General features: G+C 38.5%; 1 protein-coding gene across 2 annotated transcripts in view; it reads left to right on the top strand.

The window, feature by feature from the left end:
- The first annotated feature begins 2,357 nt into the window (after positions 1-2,357).
- LOC135114911 (uncharacterized) overlaps positions 2,358-13,681 on the top strand; it is a 162,057-nt gene continuing 150,733 nt past the window's right edge. Inside the window, exon 1 of one of the 2 annotated variants that reach the window (XR_010275709.1) lies at positions 2,358-2,436. The gene's annotated coding sequence lies outside the window, so the exon portion shown is untranslated. The remainder of the gene's footprint in view (positions 2,437-13,681) is intronic. The other variant, XR_010275708.1, reaches the window with a different exon arrangement.

The following is a 13,681-nucleotide window of genomic DNA, read 5'->3' as shown; positions in this document are numbered from 1 at the left end:
TATATATATATCTCTCTCTCTCTCTCTCTCTCTCTCTCTCTCTCTCTCTCTCTCTCTCTCTCTCTCTCTCTCCTCCTCCTCCTCCCTCTCTCTCTCTCTCTCTCTCTCTCTCGGGAGTTCGTTGATGAATTATCATGTTCTCATGGCTCTCTACCAGTATTTATTGGTGTTTCATCTTTTTCTATCCTGCATGAGTCTGCTCCCGGGAATTAGGTATGGTAGTTGTACGGTGATAAATAATATTTCAGTGCGACCTTTGCAATGTGTTCCTATATCTATGAAAGCTTTCGTTACTGTGGAGTTTGGCTCGAATATTATTATTGTTTTTCTTTTTAATATAAATATTTTCGTTATATTTGTCCAGGACATTTTTGTTTATGCGCTAAGAAAGAAAGTGACCATTTAAATCCTGAAGTTTAATTTCATTTGTATAAAGAAGTTTAAATTAGAGAGCGAAATGAAGAAGGACTCCTTAACGTGTGGGAAGTGCCTGCCAACCTACTATGGAGGGCGTGCTGCGTAAATCGTGATTGTATAGGAGCGTGATGTAACCTGTTCACACTGATACCACTTACAGACAAGCCTTCAAGTACCTTGGTATTTCGTAGTAGTGGTTTAAATAATGTTTTGACTTGTTTAGATAATCATCAGAGAGAGAGAGAGAGAGAGAGAGAGAGAGAGAGGAGAGAGAGAGAGAGAGAGAGAGAGAGAGAGAGAGAGGGGGGGGGACAGGTAGGCAGGAAGGCAGACGGTCAAACAGACAGGCAGGGATAACCAAGCAAGCAAGCAAGCAAGCAAGCAAGCAAGCAAAGAGGCAGAAAGACTAACTTGCGGGGAAAGAGGTGGATGGACATACAAAAAAGAAAGAAAGAAAGCAAGCAGACAGACAGGGTGACAGGGAAATAGTCAGGCTAACTTGAAGAGGATAGGCAGGCAAAAAAGCAGGCAGACAGGCAGGCAGGCAAAAATAGAAGGCAAGGAAGCAGACAGACAGACAGACAAATAGACAGAGGGACAGATGGATGTGCGGGCAGGCACAGACATGGACAAAGTAGTTTTAAATAGCGGCAGAAACTGGAATATTTCATTCCAATGAATATATTTGCACAATTTTTTTTGTAAAATACTTTAATAAATAGTTTACCGTGCCCTGCAGTGAGTACTTAACCAAAAGTCTAACTGAATTAGTCAGTGGGATATTAATACAGCATAATGTTTGCACAATATAAACGTATGCCTCTTCCGTTACTCGTATATTCTTTCGTGATAACAATTACTGTAAGCGAAAAAAAATGCAAACATAGTGACCTAACTATATTTTTCTCTCATGGCCTCGTATTTACGGTATGCCATTTTTCGTGCACAATACGTAGTTGTCATTGATTTCCTAAAACTACTAAATATACCAGAAGACAGACCTACTGACCCATACTCGTAAATATTGTTTCACTTGTAATGTCACACACACACACACACACACACACACACACACACACACACACACACACACACACACACACACACACACACACACACACACACACACAACATTAATACAAATAGATGCGCTGCAACAAAGCAACAGAGATAGGGATGCTCATTCTTACAGAGCATTATAGTGAACATGTGAGGCAGAGATAAACAGACAGACGCAGACAGACAGATTGATTTACAACACTTAGTAACATGTTCTTGTTATAAGCAATTCTAAGTGACCATTACTTTCCCGTTCATTCCCATTCATTGAAGCATTTCAGTGTTGAGACGCAAAGGTAGTGTAAGTGTTGAGGCAGTGGTGGTAGTGGCCCCTTCACCTCGCAGCGAGGCAGGAAGGGGAGGCGAGGGACACCAGCAGTGACTGGCCTGAAGGCGCCTTGCGTCCCGCCTCCTCTGTGCGAACCTCTCCCTTGATTGCCTTCATGCATCAATTGCAGCATGACTTGTGCTCCTCTTCTTCAGTCTCACTTAACTACCACCTTCATATTCTAGACACCGCTGAATGTTGGCAAGCTTTACATTTATTATTTTTGCTTCTTTTTATTTTCTTATTTGATCTTGTTATATATGTAATGGTGTTTGTTCGTTTTATTTTGTTGCAGCTGTTGTGCATATTTAACATTCTCAGCGTTTGAAGTGTGTTCTGTTTTCAGTGTTGTTTTCCATGTATCCATGTGTTCTTGCTTGGAGGAATTTGACACGTTTTATTTATGACATTTCGTGTTTTTGTTCAGTATTTATTCTTTCCTCTTTTGTTCATGTGTATGTTGTTAACTCATGCAGTAAATGATTTCTGGTGGTTCTGTTTATGATGCTTCATTTTTAGCTCTTTTTAGAATAGTGAAGCTGCATCACTTTTTTATGTGGATGTTTTGATATTTTCAGGAAAGGATGGCAGGTGGTGCCGCGGTGAACACTCCCAACACATGCAGGAGGAAAGTGAGTACCTGCTTCATTACATCATGTGCCCTATATTTTGATCTCGCTGTTAAACATTTTTTTTTTATTCATGTCAACGGAAACCTGTCACTGTTGCTGCCTTTCTTCTGTCAGCTTCCCACGAATCTGTGAAGGAAAGAAAGGATGTGCTTCCATGGTATCGTGTCAGATGTGTTATCCATTGAAGGATTAGTTTAAACCTTTTTCCAATGCGTTGTTTTTGTCTCCCATTTTTCTGCCTTCCTAGGTTTTATATGAGAAAGAAGACAGAATGTAAATTTAGTCTATAATGTTCATTGCAACATCTTACAGGGAAAAAAGTCCTTTGAGGATTAACCGAGAATCTTTTTCAAAACTATAATTTTTGTATTCCAGTCTTCGTGTGCTTATTTTAATATATGCATAGAGAAAAGGATACGAAATCATATGTTTTCTATAATGGTGTCATCTTTTTGGTATAAATATTTACTTAGAGATTCAATTGAAACGTAACAATTAGCTGTCATTTTTGCGTTCGTTTTATATATATATATATATATATATATATATATATATATATATATATATATATATATATATATATATATATATATATATATATATATATATATATATATATATATATATATATATATATATATATATATATCTTTTTTATGTACGTATATATGAGTGAAGAAAGGAAAGATGCAATTAGAAAAAACTTTCATTAATAATGGGAATATTCACTTGAGGTATTTTTTAGGTAACAAATATCAGATCTTCTAGTTTATATGTCTATTTATCCTTTAGTGTGTTTTACCGTTATGTAGATTAATAATATTTTGCACGTTATAATAAAGTGTTCTCGGAAACTATTACTGTAACATATTTCATTTAATGTGAATTTTGTTTCCACGTAAAAAAAAAAAAAAAAAAAAAAAAAAAACTTTCCTTCTATGGAGAAAAGATATTTATATTTTCTTTGTTCAATTGGTATTGATATTATTTTTAACTCTGATTTCCCGGGAAGCGTTACCACCATGATATTTGTGACCTAACCTAAGGTAACTTTTTAGCGTCATAACCTTTGTTGCAGCTTTATTCAAGTAAAATCAAAGAGAGGAAAGCTTGTATAGTTCTGTGAAGTGTTCTTATTTGTCTCTGTGTGTGTTGATTGTCGCCTTGAAAAGTCAAGGTGACGTGGGCCTTGATGACTAGAGCCGGCCCACACTATTTGTCTCCCTTTTTTTAGAGGCTCGTCGTTGTAGATTTCTGAAAATATTAGTTTTCCTCACGTTTTTATTTTCCTTGTCAGCGAATGAAAGATAATTTATGATTTTCTTAATCATTTAGTAACGTATTTAATATCTTTGGAGGGATCATTCCCGTAGCGGAGCGAGGGGGCTCTATTTTTGTTACCGCACATCTGTACACCCCACCGCTCCCGCCTGGCCCTGGAGGGCACAACGATGATTTGGCCAGGAGCACCTTTTGATGTGCATCGTATATAAAAGTTTCGATTTCATTTTCGGAAACACTTCTTGGTAACTTTTGAAGGCGTATCTTTGTTATTTTATTTAATTTCTTCGTGAGACTCACCTTTTTTTTGCTGTATTTTGCATATTTCGATTTATCGGCATGTGGGCGAAGGTTTCTGCCTCGCAACTCGCGCAACTATCGCCTCATCACTACAGATCGAGCTCGAGCGCACAAAATGTGCCAATTATTTGCCATAACTCACTTCATATACGGGAAAGGGTTGTGGGAAGAAGGTGTTATGAAGAGTAAACATAGGACAAATTAGTTAAATCTAGAAAGGTAGCTAGCTCAGGGAAGATGAGAAATAGCTTAAGTGTTTACCACACAAAATGTAGCAGTATTTTGAATAAAATAGACTTGCTTAGAAGAATAGTCTGTGTAGAGAAATTTGATATCATTGCTTTAACTGAAACTTGGTTAGATACGAGTATGTGAGGAAAAGTATTTAATCCAGAGGTCAAGATAGATGGTTATACATTGTTCTATAAAGATAGGGAAAACAGGAGAGGAGGAGGCGTCGCGTTATACGTTAGGGACACATTACAGTGTTGTATTAACAGTAGATTTAAAACAGATAGGAAAGCAGTAGTAGTACAGCAGTGTACAGTAGTGGGAGTAGTGTACAGATCTCCGACCAGTACAAAGGAAATTAACACCTCACTGTGGCAGGAAATAAATAGAGCAGGCAGGTACAGTCAGGTATGTGTGGTAGGAGATTTTAATTTTAGGAATATCGACTGGAGTCTGATGGTGGGTAGGAAGGAAGCAGAATTTGTTAAGATAGTTTAGGATAATTTTTTAAAATAGGTAGTCGTAGAACCCACAAGGGGGAATAATATTCTAGATTTAATTCTTACTAACAGGGAGGAAGCAGTCACGTAGGTAGAGGTTGGAGGACAGCTAGGTAACATTGACCATAGGGAAATTAGGTACAATTTAAAATGGGAAGAAAGTTTTAGAAGCAAAAATACTAGTAAAATACTTGACTTTAAGAGAGCAGAATTTGAGGAATTAAAAAGGTCAGGTCCGGGACGGAGTTGAAGTTGAAGAGAAATAAGGCAAGATGTGAGAGGTGAGGTGAGGTGAGGTGTGAGGGTGTAGGACAAGAGGAGGTAAGATGTGTTTGGAAGGGGCGGAGGAGTGAGGGAGGGGGAGATGGGTGTGAGTATGGTGGAATGTCAGGTCATGCTGAAATGAGAGAGGTGAGGTCGAGGCGAGTAGATGTGGGAGTAGAGAGGATGGTAGGAGTCGAGATGAGGGAATTAGGTGAAGTAAATGTAGATGAATTGTATAAATATTTCGTAGATAAAGTTCATACAGGTCAGTTAGCATATATCCCGTATAGGACAATAAGATCACAGAAAAATTATCCTAAATGGATGACTGCTAGGTTAAAACATTATATAGGGTGGAAGAGAAGTATATATAAGACATTAAGGGCAGGTGAAGAAGTTTTAAGGTCACAATATAATGAATTAGTTAGAACAGTCAGGAACTTAACGAGGAAAGCTAGCGGCAATTATGAATTAAGTGTAGCCAGTCATGTGAAGACGGACCCCAACGGATTTTACCAGGAATAGAGGACGAATAATAAGGATACTATAGTTCCATTACAGGCAACAGATGGGGAGCTGGTTAGTTCTGGGGAGGAGATTAGTAAAATTCTGAATGAGTATTTTTTATCTGTCTTCACCCAGGAAAACATGCAGGATATGCCAGATAGTGAACAGATGTTTAGAGCAGATGAGAATGAGAAGCTGACAGATATTTCCATAACTAGAGAGATAGTGGAACAGGAGATTGATAGGCTAAAAAAAAGTTCAAGACACCAGGACCATATGAAATATATCCCAGAGTACTTAAGGAATGCAAAGAGGTTATTAGTGAGCTGTTAGTCTCTGTCTTTAGGAAATCACTTGAGTCAGGTGAGGTACCAGTAATGTGGAAGCAGGCTAATGTAGTACCCATCTTTAAGAAAGGAGATAAAACTTTAGCGTCTAACTATAGATCTGTCAGCTTAAATTCAGTTATAGGTAAAATATTAGAGTCAATAAGAGCGAGGAACATTAGGGAACATTTAGACAAACCTAACTTGATAAATCAATCACAGCATGGCTTCACGAAGGGGAAGTCTTGCATGACAAACTTGTTAAGTTTTTACAGTAAAGTGTACGAGGCAGTAGATAATGGTAATAGTTATGATATCTTGTATCTGGACTTTAGTAAAGCATTTGACAAGGTACCCCATGAAAGGCTCCTGAGAAAGGTTAGGGCACACGGGATAGATGGGAAGGTGTTAGGCTGGATAGGGTCATGGCTTAGCGACAGGCGAGAAAGAATTGTAATAAACGGCTCGAAATCCGAGTTAGGTCATGTAATCAGTGGGGTGCCACAGGGATCAGTATTAGGGACATTGTTATTTCTAATATATATCAATGCCTTGGTTAGTGGAATTAGTAGTGATGTTAGTAAATTTGCGGATGACACAGAGATAGATTAATTAGATCAGAAACGGGTCCATTCATCCTAAATCTGCCTTGTAGGCAGATTTAGGATGAAGGAATGGACGGACATATGGCAAATGCAATTTAATATCAATAAATGTAAAATACTTAGCGTAGGTAAAGAAACCCACACAGTAGGTACACATTAAACGAACAATCTCTGGTAGTTACAGGGTACGAGAAAGATTTAGGAGTTATAGTTAGCTGTGAACTCCGTCTAGGAAAGCAATGCATACAGGCTAGAAACAGGATAAATAGGGTACTAGGATTAATTTTTAGGAGTGTTAAAAGTAGAAGGCCGGAAGTAATATTAATGATATTCTTGACGCTGGTCAGACCTCATCTAGACTACGTTGTGCAATTCTGGTCTCCACATTACAGGAAAGATATAGGTCTATTAGAATGAGTACAGAGGAGAATGACAGAAAGGATACAGGGGATGAGGAGTATTCCTTACGAGGCGAGATTGAAGTCATTAAATTTACATTCTTTAGAGAGACGTAGGTTAAGAGGGGACGTGATAGAAGTCTTTAAGTGGTATAAGGGTTATAACAAGGGGGATGTAAGTAAAATTCTTTGGATCAGCATCTTGGATAGAACAAGAAATAACAGGTTCAAGCTTGGAAAATTTAAGTTTAGGAAGGAGATAGTAAAAATTGGTTCTCGAATAGAGTGGTAGATGAGTGGAACGGACTCACTAATCATGTTGTTAGTTGCTAGGACATTAGAGAGTTTTAAGAGAAGATTAGACAGGTTTATGGATGGGGGTAATAAATGTAAATAGGTAGGTATATTTCATAAAGGGACTACCACGTGTAAGCCTGGTCGCTTCTTGCAGCTTCCTTTATTTTTTATGTTCTTATGTTCTTATGATAGCCAGTCTTGGTTGACACCATCAAACTCGGACACTTTTTTTTTTTTTTGTCTTTAGGGTCTAACACAGTCCTCTGATTTTGTGTTTGTCTTGTCTGATGCAGCAGCTGCGGGAGCTTTTTCCTTCCTCGCTGCCAGACGACGCGGACTGGCTTTTTCCTGCTCCTCCTGACACACTCACAGTTTACCGGTGAGTGAAGGGGACGGAGCTGTTTTTGTAGCGCAGTGTACGTCCTTCCATTTTTAGGTTTACATTTAAGTGAAGCCTGTCATGCTTGCCTATGTTTTTCCATGTGCATGTAAGGTAAGGCTGCTTGACAAAGTGTCTGACTCACTGCAGACACTTGCTTTATGCGGTACTGTAATAAACAAGTAATTTCTCAATGTAAAGGAAACAGTGAGTCACAAAAGTGCCTCTCTGTACGATGTGGTAATGAAAAGCAGAATATGAAATAAATAGATGATAAATAAGTGAATAAATAAATAAATAAATAAATGGACGAATTAATGCATACCCTAGAGAACATTTCATACCTGTTGAGCTTACCATAGCAAATACACTGATATGCTACAAAAAAATGCACACAAGTATATGAAGATGGAAAAAAATGTGGGAAGTCTGTCTTGTGTTGTTATTTCTATGGTCACTGCTATCCAGAATTTGCCATCAGCATGCGTCTCTCCTTCCCCACGCTGACGCTACACAAGACTTTCACCTTTATTCCGTTCCCTTTCAATAGTCCAGGAGTCAAGCAATATCTTCATTCTTTCATCCCTTTCATTGGTAAACTCTGGAATTCTCTGCCTGTGTCTGTTTTTTCCCCTTCCTGTGACTAGTTCTTTTAAGAGTATTGAGGCACTCCCAGAAACATATTTAGTTTTTTTTTATTGACTTTTATTTATTTATTTATTTATTTTGTCTGTATGTATGGAAGCGGCAACTGAAAATATTTTTTTTTTGTTCCTCTGTTTGCCATTCGCCAAGAAGATATGAGAGCGTGAGTATAAATAATGGCTATATGCAAATGTAAGAACACCATTTTATACTGACTCTAAATTAAACATGTATTGCATTGTTTACTCCAGTTTACTCAAGTTGAACCGTCCGATATCTTTTGCATCTAAATGATTTTTGTGTTCAGCTATTTGAATTTTTATTTCCAAATGCAGCTCCATGTTTTTAAGAAGCACAGAGGGTTGGAGAAAGACAAATCTTTCCTGAGTCTTAATAGGTGAATGTTAATAACAGTAGTAGTAGCAATACTAGTAGTAGGAGTACTACTACTACTACTACTACTACTACTACTACTACTACTACTACTACTACTACTACTACTACTAGTAGTAGTAGTAGTAGTAGTAGTAGTAGTAGTAGTAGTTGTTGTTGTTTTTGTTGTTGTTGTCGTTGTTGTTGTAGTAAAGAGTAGGATTATTATCTGGAGTGACACCAATTCAGTTTTTGTATAATTTGTATTTTCTTACTATTATTCCACACCTTGTCAATCTATGCAAGGAAAAAAAAAGAAAAGCAAAAAAAGAAAACGTATATTAAAAAAGTGAGAGGCAAGACCAGCAAGTGAAACACGCCCTGCCTTCTCCATAGACTTGACGAGTTTACTGCCGCGCTTCCTGCCTGATAATTATACAGTCTTACGCTGGAGGCGCTTAATGTGGTGCATTTGTATGAAAGAATTTACTCTTTGCCATGAATCTCTCTCTCTCTCTCTCTCTCTCTCTCTCTCTCTCTCTCTCTCTCTCTCTCTCTCTCTCTCTCTCTCTCTCTCTCTCTCTCTCTCTCTCTCTCTCTCTCTCTCTCTCTCTCTCTCTCTCTCTCTCTCTCAGCTCGAATTATGATTTCACTGAGTGGTTTAAGAACATATTCACATGTTATTCATGAGCCATCACATCCAGCAGCAGGCAGGAGGAGGAGGAGGAGGAGGAGGAGAAGGAGGAGGAGGAGGAGGAGGAGGAGGAGGAGGAGGAGGAGGAGGAGGAGGAGGAGGAGGAGGAGGAGGAGGAGGAGGAGGAGGAAAGAACACAAAGGAATACAAAGGAATGCAACGGAAGACCAAACAGGATAGTACAGAAGGTTCCTCCCCACCAATCTCTCCAGCAGAAGCTGACAACATACAAGAATTGATACCACGTGGTATAGAAAAACCACAGAGAACTTGAGAGAATAGTGAGAGAAAGAGTTGCGGTCTGTCTACTTTTGTTTGTGAGGGAAAGTGTAACTACATGATAGTTGTGTGATGTGGTGTGTGCGTAGCGCAGGTGAAGGCACAGTTTGGTTGTTGAGGGGTGGTGCAGCATCCTTGCGTTGCGCTTTCCAGGGAGGCGGCAGTCAATCAGGCCACAGCTTCGGTCACTGTGTTTGTGTACCTTCCCTTTAGGGGCTGCATACACAGGTTATCGCCTGCAACTTTGACCTTTAGTACTTAAAATCACAAAGTTGATCAATAACAGGAGAATGAGGACGAAGAAAATGAGGATTACAACATGTGATTACAACATGTGATTACATAGGATAACCAAAACAGAAACACTCCCACAGGTCTTTTACATATCGCTTTGGAATTAATTTAGATTAACTACCCTTTAGTAAAGTAAGCTAGAGCAGTGTATGACTTCTGCCAAACCGATACGCCCTCGTGCTTGTGCTGGCATGGGAAAACCATCGTGCAGTGTGGGAAAAACTGGCTGCGTTTTGATTGGAAAGAATGAAGTGAGATTCTATTATTATTCCTATGCAAAAAAAGGAGGAGGAGGAGGAGGAGGAGGAGGAGGAGGAGGAGGAGGAGGAGGAGGAGGAGGAGGAGTAGGAGGAGGAGGGTAATAACAGTATTTGTAAAAGCATCCACTTCAAACACCCCTTTGTCTGTGCCTTTGGACGTACAAATTACCTCAGAATGTTACGTCATAATGAATAAGACAAGTGAAGAAGCTTGCTTTCTTTTGAATACCGTCTTTTCGGAAATGTTATTTTTTTTTTATTTTGTGCAAAAGAAAATAAAAATGTACAGTTTTTTAGTAGAGTGAAAAAAAATCTACAATTCACACTAAGGAGGAAGAATAGAAAAATTACGAACTATACCACCACCACCACCACCACCACCACTACTACTACTACTACTACTACTACTACTACTACTACTACTACTACTACTACTACTACTACCACTACCACCACACTTCACTCTCAACTTCTCCCATTTTCACGAATTCCTCTCTTCTCTTCCCTCGCTCCACCATCCTTCATCCTCTCTCCCTTACGTTCCATCCTTCCTTTCGCCGACATAATGCTTGCAACAGATGCCCCTCCTCTTTCTCCCCCTCCTCCTCCAGTCCCGTAGCATTAGCAGGGCCTTGTCTCCCCTTATAAGCAGGGTTGCTTAGTGGAACATGTCGAAATAGCGTTGCCTAGCCGCCGCCGAGTATAGGAGTGTATTGAGGGTGCATCATCTCGGTACAGTGGCGGTGAGCGGGGAGATGGGTCGGTGAGTATGTTCAGGCGCAGATAGAGAAATGTGTTATTGGTCTGACGAATTGATTAATGAATAGGTATCTGGTTGAACAGATAGATTTACAGATAGATGGCTGGATGGGTAAATGGTTAAATAGATCGACTTGCTGATAAATAGATTGATATATAGATGGACAGATGGATGGATAGATAGATTGATAGGTACATGAATAAATGAATAGCTATATAAGTAGATATAAATATATATAGATGGGTAGATAGACAGTTCAGTAAATAGAAAATAGATTAGATAAATAGACAGACAGACAGATAGACAGGGATAATACTACATAGGTGGGAAAATATGTTGATAAATCCCCGTTGATTGATAAGAAGGTGGAAGTATTAGATAGGGAGAGATATATAGATAAAACATCGACGAATGGGTAGGTAAGTGAAGAAACCCAGAATGGTTGAAGAGCAATATACATAAACAAATAAGAAGAAAGTGGAAGTGTAAGCGATGAATCAGATAAAGAGAGAAATTAGCTGTATATTGATGGACAGAACATATAGAAATGCAACTGTAAATCATGGTAAACAAACTAAGATAAAATAAAGATATGTACTATGTTAGAAGGAAAGGACATTAGAGAGTCAGCCAGCACATCAGACATTCAGAAAGCAGGACAAAGACACATAGACACACTGACTGATGGGTGCATATGCCAAATGAAATAGTAAACAAACATTCATATATAGAATCATTACAAATAGAAAAATATCAGAAACTTTGAGGCAGACAGACTGAATTTTGCATAACGAAAATATTTGTATGTTCATGTTTGGTAACTTACACACGAGCAATGGATAAAAAAAAGAGAGATTTTACAAATAAACCTAGAGAAACAAAGGAAAGCAAAACATTATAAAACAAAAAAGACGTAAAAAAATTAATCCTCCTGTGAATCACGTTGCAGACAGAGGCGCCCACACACACACACACACACACACACACACACACACACACACACACACACACACACACACACACACACACACACACACACACACACACACACACACACACACACACACACACACACACACTTTCCTGTCGCCCAAAAAAGACACACAATTCTCCTGCTACTCTATGAATTACCTTACTAGAAATGAAAAATGCATAAATGTTATGAATTTTGTATATTGTTGTGTGGATCACCGGAATTGTGTTGAAACCATGGAGAGAGAGAGAGAGAGAGAGAGAGAGAGAGAGAGAGAGAGAGAGAGAGAGAGAGAGAGAGAGAGAGAGAGAGAGAGAGAGAGAGAGAGAGAGATTGGATGTCTTGCAGCACAATACACATGCATATATATTCTGCACACTTTTCTTCCTCTTTCTTTTTTCTTTCATGCGACATTTGGAAAAAGCAAATGTTGAGATATTGTGTGTGTGTGTGTGTGTGTGTGTGAAATAATAGACAAACGGACAGACAAACAGATACATTACAATACACAAAATTGCACATAAGCTGGGGACAGAGACTCCCAACCAATCACGCACCCACCCACACAAGACAGACAGGTCAAAGATATACTGATATACGTACTGACATACATTGTACTGTGCGTCTCGAAGGAGTAACGCCGGGAGGTGACAACGTCCGCCCTTTACTGCTCAGGGAAGCACAGGGACTGAGTGTGTTGCTACCAGTTTGTTGGAGTTTTAGGATTCCCGAAGGCTGACGAAGAGTTTTAAAAGTAAGAATGTATTGGAGAGAGAGAGAGAGAGAGAGAGAGAGAGAGAGAGAGAGAGAGAGAGAGAGAGAGAGAGAGAGAGAGAGAGAGAGAGAGAGCACAAACATAAAATCGGAGAGAAAGAAAGAGAAAGTTTAAAGTAAAAAAGAAAAAAAAAAAAAACCTTCAAACGTATAGACAAGTAAATGTATATACATGCTGACACACACACACACACACACACACACACACACACACACACATACAGACATTGAGAGTCATAGCACCACACAAAAAAGACATACAAAAAAGCCAGAAAATAACAGAAAGAAGTGAAAAAAAAAGAAAACATTGAAAGACATAAGCCGGAGTGAACAAGTGACATCAGGAAGAGAATGTAATGTAATATTAGTAGGTGCCTGAAGTTACTCGGAGAATGACATCATACTTAAAGGAAAGTGATGAAAGAAAATAGCATGCTTTAACTTGGAAAAAAAAAAAAACTGCGGTAATGAACAAGGGAAATACGAGAAAATAAAGCACTAAAGTGGGAAAATGTGTAGCAGATTCAAAGAAAAAAAAACATGAAATTAAGTGCTAAAAATGGGTGATGCCTACGTAGAGAGAGAGAGAGAGAGAGAGAGAGAGAGAGAGAGAGAGAGAGAGAGAGAGAGAGAGAGAGAGAGAGAGAGAGAGAGAATGTGTCTTTCCTGTCACCTCAGATAAAAATCTATATATTTTTTACGACATTTCATTGGCACTGAAGAACACAGACAATGAAAAAGTAAATATGACGGTTCTTTCTTTCATATTTATTTCTTATGACATTTTATGAGACAAGACTGTACTTCGGTATCCTTATGTTACATTGTTATTTTGTCTTTTTATTTATTTATTTATTCTCTGCTTATTACTTATATCTAATACATATACTTTTACTGTCCTTTGTTTTCTAACATTACTTTGTTATTTTATGCTGTTTCTTTATTGTATACATTGTTGCACGTGAGTATAGTTGCACGTGAGTTTTTTTTTTTGTAAGAGGGAAAAAAGTCATTTCGGATTTTATCTGTGGAAAGAAAACGTGTGTGGGATTTTTCTGAGGAACGTTATTCGTGTGTTGAGAGAGGAGAGTTTTTAAAGTTCATTA

Source organism: Scylla paramamosain, chromosome 28 (assembly GCF_035594125.1).
Source record: "Scylla paramamosain isolate STU-SP2022 chromosome 28, ASM3559412v1, whole genome shotgun sequence".
NCBI classification, from domain to species: Eukaryota; Metazoa; Arthropoda; class Malacostraca; order Decapoda; family Portunidae; genus Scylla; species Scylla paramamosain.
The sequence above is the reverse complement of the archived record's forward strand: the minus strand, read 5'-3'. Positions and strand labels throughout refer to the sequence as shown.